The sequence below is a fragment of the Chlamydotis macqueenii genome, chromosome 29 (assembly GCF_036417535.1).
Source record: "Chlamydotis macqueenii isolate bChlMac1 chromosome 29, bChlMac1.mat, whole genome shotgun sequence".
NCBI classification, from domain to species: Eukaryota; Metazoa; Chordata; class Aves; order Otidiformes; family Otididae; genus Chlamydotis; species Chlamydotis macqueenii.
Window position 1 is genome coordinate 714,484 of NC_141584.1, and position 13,099 is coordinate 727,582.

The window sequence follows — 13,099 nt, forward strand, 5'->3', positions numbered from 1 at the left end:
TGCCTTTACGGCCTTTTAATCGAATTACGCTGCGGCCGCCCCCCTCCCCGGGCGACTTCCTCTCCTTTTATGCCCTTCATGGCTTTCAGCTGCCGCGGGCTGAGACCGGGTGTCACGAGCTGCCTCCCCCCGCCGTCACTTTTTCCCCTTTATTTCCAGATTTAACGTTTTCCCCTCCCCTTCACCCAGTTTGTGGCTTTTCCATCTTTTTTTTTCTTTTTCTTTTTTAGGGGTGTCCCCCCCCTCCAGCTTTTGCCGCGGTTTTTGCGCCTATTTTTAAGCCGGCCCGGCCGCCGGCCGCAGCGCGCTCCCGGTTTTTCCAAGGATAACAAGGGCCAGGCCTGTGCCCCGGGAACGCTGCCCCGCCGCCAGAGCCGAGGTAATTAAAACCAGGGCGAGCGCCTAACGGGGGAGGCGCGCTTAAAATAGCGTCAACCTCCCATAAATCAGCTCCGCTCGCGCCGGGAAATTGGGAGCCGGGCAAGGGAGCCGCGGGCTGAGAACGGCGCGAGCTCGGCGCACCAGTGGCTGCTGCTGGGCTGGGGTGAGGGGGGGTGACAGCCGGTGGCTTTGCGACTCGGCGTGGCCTGTGCTGCGTCGGGGACCCCGACCCCTCCTGTGCCCCCCCCCCAACTCTGGAGCAGCTGCCTGGGGTGGGACGGGTCCAGCGCCCGCTCTGGGGGTCCCCACTTCCCAGCTTCTGGTCCCCAATTCCTGCCCCCGGTCCCTGTGCCCTTGTCCCCAGCCCTTGATCTCCACTCTCTGGTTCCCCCAAGTCCGCGGTCCCTTGTCCCCAGACCCCAACTCTGGTCCCCTGCTGCCAGGTCCCCAAACCTGAGCCCTGTCCCCAGTCCCAGACCCCAAACCCCGTCCCTTGTCCCCAGACCCCAGATCCCGTCCCCTGTCCCCAGACCCCAGCCCTTGTTCCCCATCTCCCATCCCTTGTCCCCAGTCCCGGGTCCCCAGGTTCCCCAAACCCAGTCCCTTGTCCCCAGCGCGCCGCCGTCCCCATCCCTGAGGTCCCCCTGCCTCAGTTTCCCCCACCGCTGTGCCCCGGCGCCCCCGTGTCACCCTGCCGCCGCCGGGCCCCGTCCCGCCAACCCCGGCACCCGGGGCCCTGGCTCCCCCTGCTCGCACGGTGGAGGCGTCCCCAAGGAGGGGACAGTTTGGGGCGGAGGTGGCCCTTGGCACCGTCCCCGTGTCCCTGTCCCCTCCCTGGGGATGGCGGGGCGCAGGTCCGGCCGGGCTGGGGCACCCCAGCGTGATCGGGCCCCGCACGGGGATGGGGGACGTTGGGTCCCCATCTCCCGGTCCCCACGGCTCCAAGGGACCGCGGTGGCCTCTGGTGCCAGCCTGGCACCTCGCCTGTCCTGGGGTGGCCCCCTCACTGTGGCCTTGGGGACAGACGTGTCCCCATCCCCAGGTTTGGGGTGCCACAGCCCTGGGGACGGACATGTCCCCCTCCCTAAGTTTGGGGTGCCATGGCGCCGGGGATGGACGTGTCCCCATCCCCAGGTTTGGGGTGCCACAGCCCTGGGAACAGACGTGTCCCCATCCCCAGGTTTGGGGTGCCACAGCCCTGGGGACCAATGTGTCCCCGTCCCCAGGTTTGGGGTGTGAAGCTCCTGGGGACAGACGTGTCCCCCTCCCCAGGTCCCGGGGCACCGCGGCCCCTCCATCCCCTGCCAGCACCCGGGGCTCAGCACCCCGGGGTGCCCCCACGCCGCAGGACCCCCACAGACCCCCGCGGTCCCCGGGCTGGGTGCTGGTGGCCGGTGTGGCGGTGGCAGCGGTGACAGGGTGGGGCTGGGGGGGGGATGACACAAAACCTTCTGGAAGGAGCCACCAAGTCCCGGGGCCAAAACCGCCCCTGGAGCCCCCCCACCTCTCCAGGCCGGGTGCCATGGGGGGGGTGTCCCCCCTTTCTGGGGGTCCCGTATTGCAGGGGACCCTTCCTGACTCGAGGGGGGATGCCCTGTCCCTGGGGATCCCTGTCCCACGGGGATTCCCCATCCTGGAGGGTCCCTGTCCCGGGGAGGGGGGGTCACCTTCCCCAGAGGGTCCCTGTCCTGGAGGGTCCCGTACCCCGGGGGGTCTCCCCCACCCTTTGGGTCCGGTATCCCGGGGGTCCCTGTCCCCGGGGGGTTCCCCATCCCGAAGGGTCCCGGTCCCCAGGGTGTGTCCCCCCCATCCTGAAGGGTCCCCATCCCGGGGGGTTTGTCCCCCCCATCCCGAAGGGTCCCGGTCCCCAGGGTGTGTCCCCCCCCATCCCGAAGGGTCCCCATCCCGGGGGGTGTGTCCCCCCCATCCCGAAGGGTCCCGGTCCCCAGGGTGTGTCCCCCCCATCCCGAAGGGTCCCCATCCCGGGGGGTGTGTCCCCCCCATCCCGAAGGGTCCCGGTCCCCAGGGTGTGTCCCCCCCATCCCGAAGGGTCCCGGTCCCGGGGGGTGTGTCCCCCCCATCCCGAAGGGTCCCTGTCCCCAGGGTGTGTCCCCCCCCATCCCGAAGGGTCCCGGTCCCCAGGGTGTGTCCCCCCCATCCCGAAGGGTCCCGGTCCCCAGGGTGTGTCCCCCCCATCCCGAAGGGTCCCGGTCCCGGGGGGTGTGTCCCCCCCATCCCGAAGGGTCCCTGTCCCCAGGGTGTGTCCCCCCCATCCCGAAGGGTCCCGGTCCCCAGGGTGTGTCCCCCCCATCCCGAAGGGTCCCCATCCCGGGGGGTGTGTCCCCCCCATCCCGAAGGGTCCCTGTCCCCAGGGTGTGTCCCCCCCATCCCGAAGGGTCCCCATCCCGGGGGGTGTGTCCCCCCCATCCCGAAGGGTCCCGGTCCCCAGGGTGTGTCCCCCCCATCCCGAAGGGTCCCGGTCCCGGGGGGTGTGTCCCCCCCATCCCGAAGGGTCCCTGTCCCCAGGGTGTGTCCCCCCCATCCCGAAGGGTCCCGGTCCCGGGGCTCCTCACCGAGCTGCGGGGCTCCGCGGGTCCGGGGATGCCGGGGGCCGGGTACCGGTGGCGGGGCCGGCGCTGTCGGGGTCCCGATCCCGGGGTGCCGGGGGGTGCGGGGGATGCCGATCCCGGGGTGCCGGTGCCGGGGGGTCCCGGTACCGGAGGGAGCTCGGCGGCCGCTCGCTGTGCCGCTGCGGCGGGGCCGGGCCGGGGCCGGGAGTGGGAGCCCTGCCCCGAACCGCCCCCCTCGGGGGGGGGGGGGACACGGGGGGGACGGGGAAAGGGGGGGCAGGGGGAAGGGAAATGGGCAGGGGGAAGAGGAAGGGAAAGGGGAAAGGGAGGAAAAGAGGGCGAGGGGAAAAAGAAGAAGGAGCCGAAGGAGGGAAGGGAATTGGGAAGAGGAGGAGAGGAGATGGGGAAGGGGGAGAGGAAAGGGAAAAGGAGAGGAGAGAGAAAAGGAAAGGAGGAAGGATAAAGGAAGGGAAGGAAAAAAGGAAAGGAGATGGAAAAGGAAAGGGGAAAGGAAAGAAGAAAGGAAGGGAAAGGAAAAGAGAGAAAATAAAAATGAAAGCAGATGAGAGGGAAAAGGAAAGGAGAAAAGAAAAGAAAATAAAGGAAAGAAAAGAGAGAAAAGGAAAGAAAAGGAAAAGAGAGGAAAGGAAAAGAGAGGAGAGGGAAAAGGAAAGGAGAAATGAAAGGAAATGAAAGGAAAAAAGAAAAGGAAAGGAAAGAAGAAAAGTAAGGGAAGAAAAGGAAGGAAAGGGAAAGAGAGGAGAGGGAAAAGGCCAGGAGGAAGGAAAGGAAAAGAGAAGTAAAAGGAAAGAGGAGAAGGGAAAGAGCTGTGATGAGAGGACAGGAACAGAAAAGAAGGAAGGAAAGAGAAAAATTGCCAAGGAGGAAGAGGGGGGGGCTGAAGGCCGGGGGGGCTGCGGGACAGGGCTGGGGGCAGCGAGGGGGAGAAGAGGAGGGGGAGGGAGGGGGAGGCAGAGGAAGGAGAGGGGAGGAAGGGCTGGCGAGGGGAGGGGTGAGTGGGAAAAGTGCTGGGAAAGGGGAAAAGGGGGCAGAGAGGGATGGGGGGGCAGGGCGGCGCCAGGGGCTCCGTCAGCCCAGGGTCTGCGGGGTGGGGTGGGGGAGAGCACCCCAAACTGCTGTGAGCGGGGATGGGGGGGCGGGGGCGGGGGCGAGGAGCAGAGATTTGGGACAGGGATGGGGAGGGGGGGCAGGGGCGGGGGGCAGGGAGGGAATGGGCGGGGGGGCAGAGGGGGGCACGAGGAGAGGGGACACCCGCAGGGGGGCAGGGCCGGGCACAGGGACGGGCGTGGCCCCGGGATCCCCGGTGCCTCAGTTTCCCCGGTACGGCAGGGTCGTTCCAGCCGCTCTTCCCGCTCCTTTTCCCCCTTTTCCCCCCTTTTCCCCTTTCCCCCTTTTCCTTTGTTCCCCTCGCCCTTTCCCGTTTCTCTCCCCGGCGGGAGCCAGCGGGGCCCTTTCCCAACCCTGAGTCAGGGTTTTCCGCTCCGCGGCCGCCGGCGCCACGGCCGCCCGCCGAAGGCCGCAGCCACCGTCCCCCCCCTCCGGCTTCGCTGGGGCTTCCACTGCCCACAAACTGGGAGCAAACTGGGACGGAGTGGGGGCACCCTAAGGGGTTTTTTGATTTTGGGGGGATTTTTTTTTGGGTTTTTTGGGGGGAGGTCACAGGGGCTTGACTCCCATCAGCATCGACCGCGAGGGTTTGGTTCGCTGGGGGTCCCCGAGACCAGGGCGCGAATTGGGGTTGGGGTCTCCCCCCAGTTCGGGGGTGGCGAGGACCCTCCCAGTGTCCCCCAGGACCCCTCAAAGCGTGGCGGCGGCAAAGGGGGGGCGCGAAGGGCTGGCGGCGGCGGGGGCTGATGACAGGGCGGTGCCGGGCCCGGCCGCCCACGGGCCCCACGGCCGCGCTCGGGGCCCCCCCGTAATTACCCGGGTATTTATACCCCGGCCGGACGCCCGGCCGCGCTCGCGGGGGCGTGGGGGGGGGATTTGGGGGGGGGACGTGGGGGGGCTCCTTCCCCACGGCTCCTCCGCCGCCTCTGCTTCCCTCCAGCCCTCCGGCCAGCCCGCTCGCCCTGCTGTCCTTCTCGGCAGCTGTGACACAAGTTTGGGGGGTCTCAGCCCCTATAGCATGAGTTTGGGGGGGTCTCAGACCCCCTGGCACAAGTTTGGGGGGTCTCAGCCCCCATGACAGGGGTTTGGGGGGTCTCAGCCCCTATGGCATGAGTCTGGGGGGAGGTCTCAGACTCCCTGGCACAAGTTTGGGGGTTCTCGGCCCCCATGACACGAGTTTGGGGGGTCTCAGCCCCTATGGCATGAATTTGGGGGGGTCTCAACCCCCACGGCGTGAGTATGGATCATATCTCAGTCCCCGTGACACAAATTTGGGGGGTCTCAGCCCCCTTGACACGAGTTTGGGGAGGTCTTAGCCTTCATCACATGAGTTTGGGGGGTCTCAGCCCCCTTAACATGGGTTTGGGGGGTCTCAGCCCCCTTAACACAGGTTTGGGGGGGTCTCAGTCCCCATGGTATGAGTTTGGGGGGTCTCAGCAGGACAGAGACCGCAGCCCCCGGGGGGGCAGAAGCGCCACTGGCCGGCGATGTCCCCGTCCCCGTCCCACCGCCTGTCCCCAGGGCCCGCGGGACCCCCCCCCAGCTGTAACCGCGTCCCCCCCACCCCGCGCCGAGCGTGGGGTCCCGGGCGCCCTGCGGTGAGCGCCCGCAGCTGGGCCGGGGGCACCGCCGCCCTTCAAAGGGGAGCGCGAAGCCCGCGAATCGCTTCCATGTGTGCGCGGGGGGCACTGGGGGCACTGGGGAGGGGGGCTGGGGGCACTGGGAGTACTAAAACTGGGGAGCAGTGGGAACGGGACCCTGGGTGCACTGGGAGTGGGGACTGGGGGCACTGGGAATGAGAAGCACTGGGAATGGGGACTGGGAGCACTGGGAAGGGGGCATTAGAGGCACTGGGGATGTGAACTGGGAGCACTGGGAGTGGGAACTGGGGGCACTGAGACTGGGGAGCAGTGGGAATGGGATGCCAAGGACACTGGGAATGGGGAGTGGCAACACCGGGAGTGGGGACTGAGGCACTGGGAATGGGGAGCACTGGGGATAAGAACTGGAAGTACTGGGAATGGGGCCTGGGGGTACTGGGAATGGGGAGTGGGAACACTGGGAGTGGGGTTCTGGGAATGGGGAGCACTGGGAATGGGGACTGGAAGCACTGGGAAGGGGGCACTGGGGATGGGGACTGGAGGTGCTGGGTTTACTGGTAACGGGGAGTGGGAGCACTAGGAGGAGGCACTGGGTGTACTGGGAATGGGGAGCGCTGGTGATAAGAACTGGAAGTACTGGGAGTGGGCACTGGGGGTACTGGGAATGGGGACTGGGGGTGCTGGTAATGGGAACTGGGGACATGGAGAATAGGGAGCACTGGGAATGGGGAGCACTGGGAATGGGGAGCACTGGGAATGGGGACCGGGAGCGCTGGGAACGCGGCACTGGAAATGCGCTACCCGCCCCCCCAGTGCCCCCCCCGCCCGGCGTCCCCAGTGCCGCGCTGTCCCCCCGCCGCGAGCCGGGGGCCGGGGGACACCGGGGGTGGCCCCGCGCGCTCCCACCCCGCCGGCGGCCCCCCCCGCCGCCCCCCCCCCCCCCCCCCGGATGTTTCTCTTGCGGTCCGGGGCCCCGAAATAGCGGCGGCCCCAGCGCGTGTGGGTGCGCCGGCCGCGGCTGCCAGCGCCCGCGGGCTCCAGCCGGCCGCCGGCGCGGGGGGGGCGGCGGGGACTCTCGGAGGGCTCGTAGTGGGGTTGAGCACCCCCCACCACACACACGCACCCCGTTGGCTCTCGGCCTCCCACCCGCTGTGAGGTGGAGCCAGGTTTTGGGTGGGCATCTCAGCGCCCCCCCCCCGCCCCCGCGTTCAGCCGCCGTGGTGCGCGGGGGGGGGTGGAAGATGCGGGTCTGGGGGGGTCTGAGGGGATGTAGAGGGTCCAGGGGCACCCACGGGGGGACGGGAGGGGAATAGAGGGGATGGGGGGGGTCTGGGGGGTCCCAAGGGAACATGGGGGTCCTGAGGGATGCATGGGGTCGTGGGGGGGACATGGGGGAGACTGGGGGGGGACATGGGGGGGTCATGGGGGGGACTGGGGGGTCATGGGGGGGACATCGGGACCCAGGGGACATGGGGGAGACTGGGAGGTCATGGGAGAGACTGGGGGACCCTCAGGGTCATGGGTGACCCACAGGCACCCAAGGAGCCACTGGGGATGTGGGGGGGGGACCCATGGGACAGGGGGGCACCCCAAGTGACGAGGGGGACCGGGAGGGGCCTGGAGGGCCGGGGTGGAGCCCAGGGGGGCCGGGGGTCCCCAGCGCCGGGGTTGCCGCGGGGCCGAGCCGTGCCCACGCCCGTGGCGTTTCCTTCCCGGCCTTTAATTATCCCGGGCCGGGCTGGAAATAACTGCGGTGGCCGCGGGGACAGGGCCGGCCCGCGGGGACGGGGGGGGGCACCGGGGGGGCACGGCAGCCCCGGGGGGGGGGCGGGGCAGGGAGGGACCCCCGCCGGCAGGCCGGACCCCGGGGTGACGGGTAGGGACCCCAGGTCCCCCCCGATCGGCACCCCCGTCCGTCTGTCCCCATCTGTCCCCCCCACGCCCCCCCCGCCGTGTGGCTCCCGTTGCGCTGCGGTGCAGCAGCCACATCAAAGCGGTGGCAGCGGGGGTGGCACTGGGGGGCTGACCCCCCCCTCCAGCGGCCAAAGGACCCCCCCCGAAGGGCCTGGGACCCCCTCGCGTTGCCAAGAGCCCCCCGAGATATCGCACCCCTCCCCCGACCGCCCCAAGCTGCCACAGTGCCCTGCGTCCCCCCTAGGCTGCCTGGGACCCCCATAGCAATCGGGGTCCCCTCTCGGGTACCCCCAAGGCCTGGGACCCCCCCGTGGTGTCCTGGGACCCCCCACGCCCCCCAGTTCCCTGTGTCCCCCCAAGCTGCCAGGACTGTGGTGCCTTGGGTCCCCTCAGGTCCCCCCCAAGCCCTGGGACCCCCCCCCCGTGTTCTTGACCCCCTTCCCATGCCCTGGCCCCCCACCATGGTGACCTGCGAACCCCCCCAAGGACCTGGGCCCCCCGTGGTGTCCTGGGCCCCCCTCCAACGTCCTGGGACCCCCCCCCCCGTACTTCTGGGACCCCCCCCCGCTGCCCGGCCCCCCCGGCCGTGCCCTGTCCCCGTCCCCGCGGTCGGGCCGGGCCTGGCTCGCGCCGCGCCGCATTTCTGCGGTTCCCGCCCAAAATTGCCGGGAGGCGCCCGGCGTCGCCCTGGATCCTGCGCGGCCGCAGGAATTGGGGGGGGGGGGGGGCACCCCGGGCCGCTCCCACTGCCCCCCCCCGCGCCCCCCCCCGCCCCCCGACCGGTCCCAATGCTCCCCTTCCCCCCCAGACTGGTCCCAGTGCCCCCACTTCTCATCCCAGTGCTCCCCTTCCCTCCCAGACTGGTTCCAGTATCCCCGTTACCCACCCCAGTGCCCCCAGTCCCCCCCAGACTGGTCCCAATGCCCCCAGTCACCCCCAGACTGGTCCCAGTGCCCCCATTACTGAACCCAATGCCCCCATTCCCTCCCAGACTGGTCCCAGTGGCCCCCCCATACTGGTTCCAGTGCCCCCACTTCTCATCCCAGTGCTCCCCTTCCCTTCCAGACCGGTTCCAGTATCCCCGTTACCCACCCCAGTGCCCCCAGTCCCCCCCAGACTGGTCCCAGTGTCCCCCTTACTGAACCCAATGCCCCCATTCCCTCCCAGACTGGTCCCAGTGCCCACATTACCCACCCCAGTACCCCCATTCCCTTCCAGACTGGTCCCAGGGCCCCTATTACCCACCCCAGTACCTCTGCCTCCCCCAAACTGGTCCCAGCACCACCATTTCTCAGCCCAGTGCCCCCATTCCCTCCCTGACTGGTCCCAGTGCCTCCATTACCGAATCCAGTGCTCCACTTCCCTGCCAGACTGGTCCCAGTATTCCCATTACCCACCCCAGTGGCCTCATTCCCCACCCCCCAAGACTGGTCCCAGTGCCCCCATTACCCACTCTGGTGCCCCCATGTCTCACCCCAGTGCCCCCATTCCCCCCAGACTGGTCCCACCACCTCCATTCCTCATCCCAGTTCCCCCCAGGCTGGTTCCAGTGCCCTTGTTCCCCCTCCCAGTACCCCCATTTGCCCCATACTGGTCCACCCCCCCTGGCCAGAGCTGAGGGTTCCTCAGTGCCCTGGGCTGTGTCCCCAGTGCCAACGCTGACGGGGACTGGGATGGGACTGGGATGGGGACAGAGATGGGGATGGGAATGGGGATGGGGACTGGGATGGGGCCGGGGACAGGGACTGGGATGGGACTGGGATGGGACAGGGACAGGGATGGGGACAGGACTGGAGACTGGGATGGGGATGGGGACTGGGACAGGACTGGGATGGGGACTGGGATGGGATGGGATGGGAATGGGGATGGGGACTGGGACAGGACTGGGATGGGGACTGGGATGGGATGGGAATGGGGATGGGGACTGGGACAGAACTGGGATGGGGACTGGGTCAGGACTGGGACAGGACTGGGATGGGAATGGGGATGGGGACTGGGACAGAACTGGGATGGGGACTGGGGTGGGGACTGGGACAGGACTGTGATGGGGACTGGGACAGGACTGGAGACTGGGATGGGATGGGGACTGGGACAGGACTGGGATGGGGACTGGGATGGGATGGGATGGGAATGGGGATGGGGACTGGGACAGGACTGGGATGGGGACTGGGATGGGATGGGAATGGGGATGGGGACTGGGACAGAACTGGGATGGGGACTGGGACAGGACTGGGATGGGGACTGGGACAGGACTGGGACAGGACTGGGATGGGGACCCCGCCAGGCGGCAGCAGAGACCCGCGCCCGGGGGCGGCACCGACCCGCTGCGGCCACAGGGGGGCGCCAGAACTGGGGGAGACTGGGAGGAACTGGGGGGAGACTGGGAGGAACTGGGGGGACTGGGGAGGGACTGAGGGGCACTGGGGAGGAACTGTGGGGGACTGAGAGGGACTGGGAGAGACTGAGGTGGGCTAGGGGGGGGACGGGGTGGGGACTGGGTGAGGACTGGGACGGACTGGGAGGACTGGGGAGGGACCAAGGAGTACTGGAAGAGACTAGGGAGGGACTGGGAGGAACTGAGGCGGACTGGGAGGGACTAAGGGAGGACTGGGAAAGGATTGGGAAGGACTGGGAAGGGACTGGGGGGAATGGGAAGGATTGGCAGGGAACTGTGGGGGACTGGGAGGACTGGGAGGAACTGCAAGGGATTAAGGGGGAACTGGCAAGGACTGGGAGGGACCGGGGGGATTGGGGAGAGACTGGGGAGGGACTGGGAGAGACTGAGGGGAACTGGAGGGGACTGGGAGGGACTGGAGTGCTAAGGAGGGGGGGCTACTGGGATGAGGGGGCAGTGGCGTTAATGGTGTGCCACTGGGGAGGGCGGGGGGGCTACTGGGGAGGGGGTGCTGCCGGGGGTAAGGGGGTGTTAGAAGGGTGGGGGGTAACTGGGGGGGTCCTGATGGGCTGGGGGGCTACTGGAGGGGGGATAACGGGATGGACGGGCGTTAATGGGGCACTGGGGCGGGGGTGTCAGGGGGCCCACGGCGGGGTGGGGCGGGGGGCCTGTCCCCCGTTGTCCCCCCCACGGCGGGGCAGGAGGAGGAGGAGGCGGCAGCCTTTGCCCCGGGCCGGGGCGGCGTCACGAGTCGGCCGGGACTCAGCTCGGGGGACAAGATGGGGACAGCCCCCCCCCGCCGCCCCCCGGCCCCCTCCCCGCCACCCAGCCCGGCCGGTTTGGGGCAGGGGCCGCGACGCGCAGCCCCCGGCAGCGTCACCGGCCCCGGGGCCGTGGCGCGGGGACAAACTGACCACGAAATCAGACTTTGTGCCCTTCGGCGGCGCCAGCGCTGCGGGGCAGGAGGGGAAACCGAGGCACGGGGGCACGCTCCGTCCCCGAGCGCCACCGCTGCGGGGCAGGAGGGGAAACCGAGGCACGGCAGGGGACGGCAAATTTCGGGATAAAAGGAAACGCCGCGGCCGCTCGGTGCGGGGGGACGCGGGGCCGGGGACCCCCCGCTCCGTCCCCGACCTCGAGGCCGCAGCGGGGTCTGGGGCGAGGCGGCGGCCGCCGAACCGGCGAGGGGACAAAGCCACCGCCTCGCAGGACGCCTGTCCCCTCCCCGCTGCCGGGGTTTGGGGGGCCGGGCTCCCCGGAACCGGCCGGATTTGGTTTGATTTTGCCTCCGCGCTTCCTCGTTTTGCGGAGCGCGGGGGCTCGCGGCCGGCGGTGCCGAGATAAAACGGCTCCGCTGGGGGGGTCGCGGGGAGCCGTGGCGATTTTCCAGCGGCGGGACGAAGGGAATTAGGCCAGAGAGAGAAAAAATTAAAAAAAAAAAAAAGTGGGAAATAAAAAGGTCACGGCGAAGACGGCGTCCGGCGGGGTGCTGGGCGAGGGGCCGGCCGGCCTCGGCAGCCGCTCCAAAAGCAACAGCCGGGCCGGGGAGGGGGTGCTGGGGTGGGGAGGGGGTGCTGGGGTGGGGGGGACCCCGGGGAGGGGGTGCTGGGCCGGGGAGGGGGTGCTGGGGTGGGGGGGACCCCGGGGAGGGGGTGCTGGGCCGGGGAGGGGGTGCTGGGCCGGGGGGGACCCCGGGGAGGGGGTGCTGGGCCGGGGAGGGGGTGCTGGGGTGGGGGGGACCCCGGGGAGGGGGTGCTGGGCCGGGGAGGGGGTGCTGGGCCGGGGGGGACCCCGGGGAGGGGGTGCTGGGCCGGGGAGGGGGTGCTGGGGTGGGGGGGACCCCGGGGAGGGGGTGCTGGGCCGGGGAGGGGGTGCTGGGCCGGGGGGGACCCCGGGGAGGGGGTGCTGGGCCGGGGAGGGGGTGCTGGGGTGGGGGGGACCCCGGGGAGGGGGTGCTGGGCCGGGGAGGGGGTGCTGGGGTGGGGGGGACCCCGGGGAGGGGGTGCTGGGCCGGGGAGGGGGTGCTGGGGTGGGGGGGACCCCGGGGAGGGGGTGCTGGGCCGGGGGGGCCCCCGGGGGGGGGGGGCGGGGAGGGGGACCCCGGTCACTGGTGGGGGGACATCAAAGCGCGGCGGGCGGCGGGGACGGGCGGGAAGGTGGCTCCGGAGGGGAACGGCGGCGCGTGGGGCGGCCGGCTTTCAAGGTGGAAATCAAAAAACCAAAAACAAAACCAACCCCCAAAGAGACATCAAACGTCACCGCTCGTCCCCCCCAGGTTCGTCACTGTCCCTGCCCTGCCCGCCGCGGGGTGCCTGTGCGGCCTTGTCCCCAGGAACCCTCGTTTGCCTTCAAAACCCTCATTTTCCGGTACATTTGGGGTTTTTTTGCTGCAAAATCCTCCCCATAAAAAAGCGCCCCAGGCGCCCCGGCGGTGACAGCCCCTGTCGCGACAGGGCGGGGCGCTGTGACAGGGCGCGGGGCACGTCGCGACAGGCGGGCTCGCTGCGGTGACGGGGCCCCGGGGGGGGCGGCTGTCGCGATAGGGCTGCGGCGGCTCGCGGCACGGAAAGGGCGGAGAGAGGGCGCTGTCGCGACATGGCTCAGGTTTACTGAACCGGGCCGGCCGCCCCGGCGACGCCGCCCGGGCTCCGGGGGTGCTCGGCCCCGGTTAAAGCGGCGGCGGCGGCCGGGGCGGAGCCAGCCCCAAAATGGCGGCCCTTTCCGCCACATTCCCGTCGCCGCCAAGCCGTCCCTCCAAGGGCGCAGCCCGGCCGTTCGCCCCGCCTCCCCGCGGCGCCCATTGGCCAGTTTGAGACGGACCGCCGTTCTCATTGGCGCGGCGCCCCGCCGCGGCCACCGCCTCCGAGTCAGGATTGGGTAGCACCCCCGTCAGTGTGCGAGCCCGCCTTCCCCCGCGGCGCCATTCGGTTGGCACCCCGCGCCGCCTATCACCATTCCGCCCCTCCTCCCATCACCCATTGGTCCATCCCCGCGCCCATCACGCCGCGGCCCACGCCGCCGCGGCCGCTCCCATACGGGGTCTCCCTGCGAGCCCGCGCGGGCTCCGATTGGCCCCCGCCTCCGCCGGCCCTCCCCCTTCCCCCCCTCCC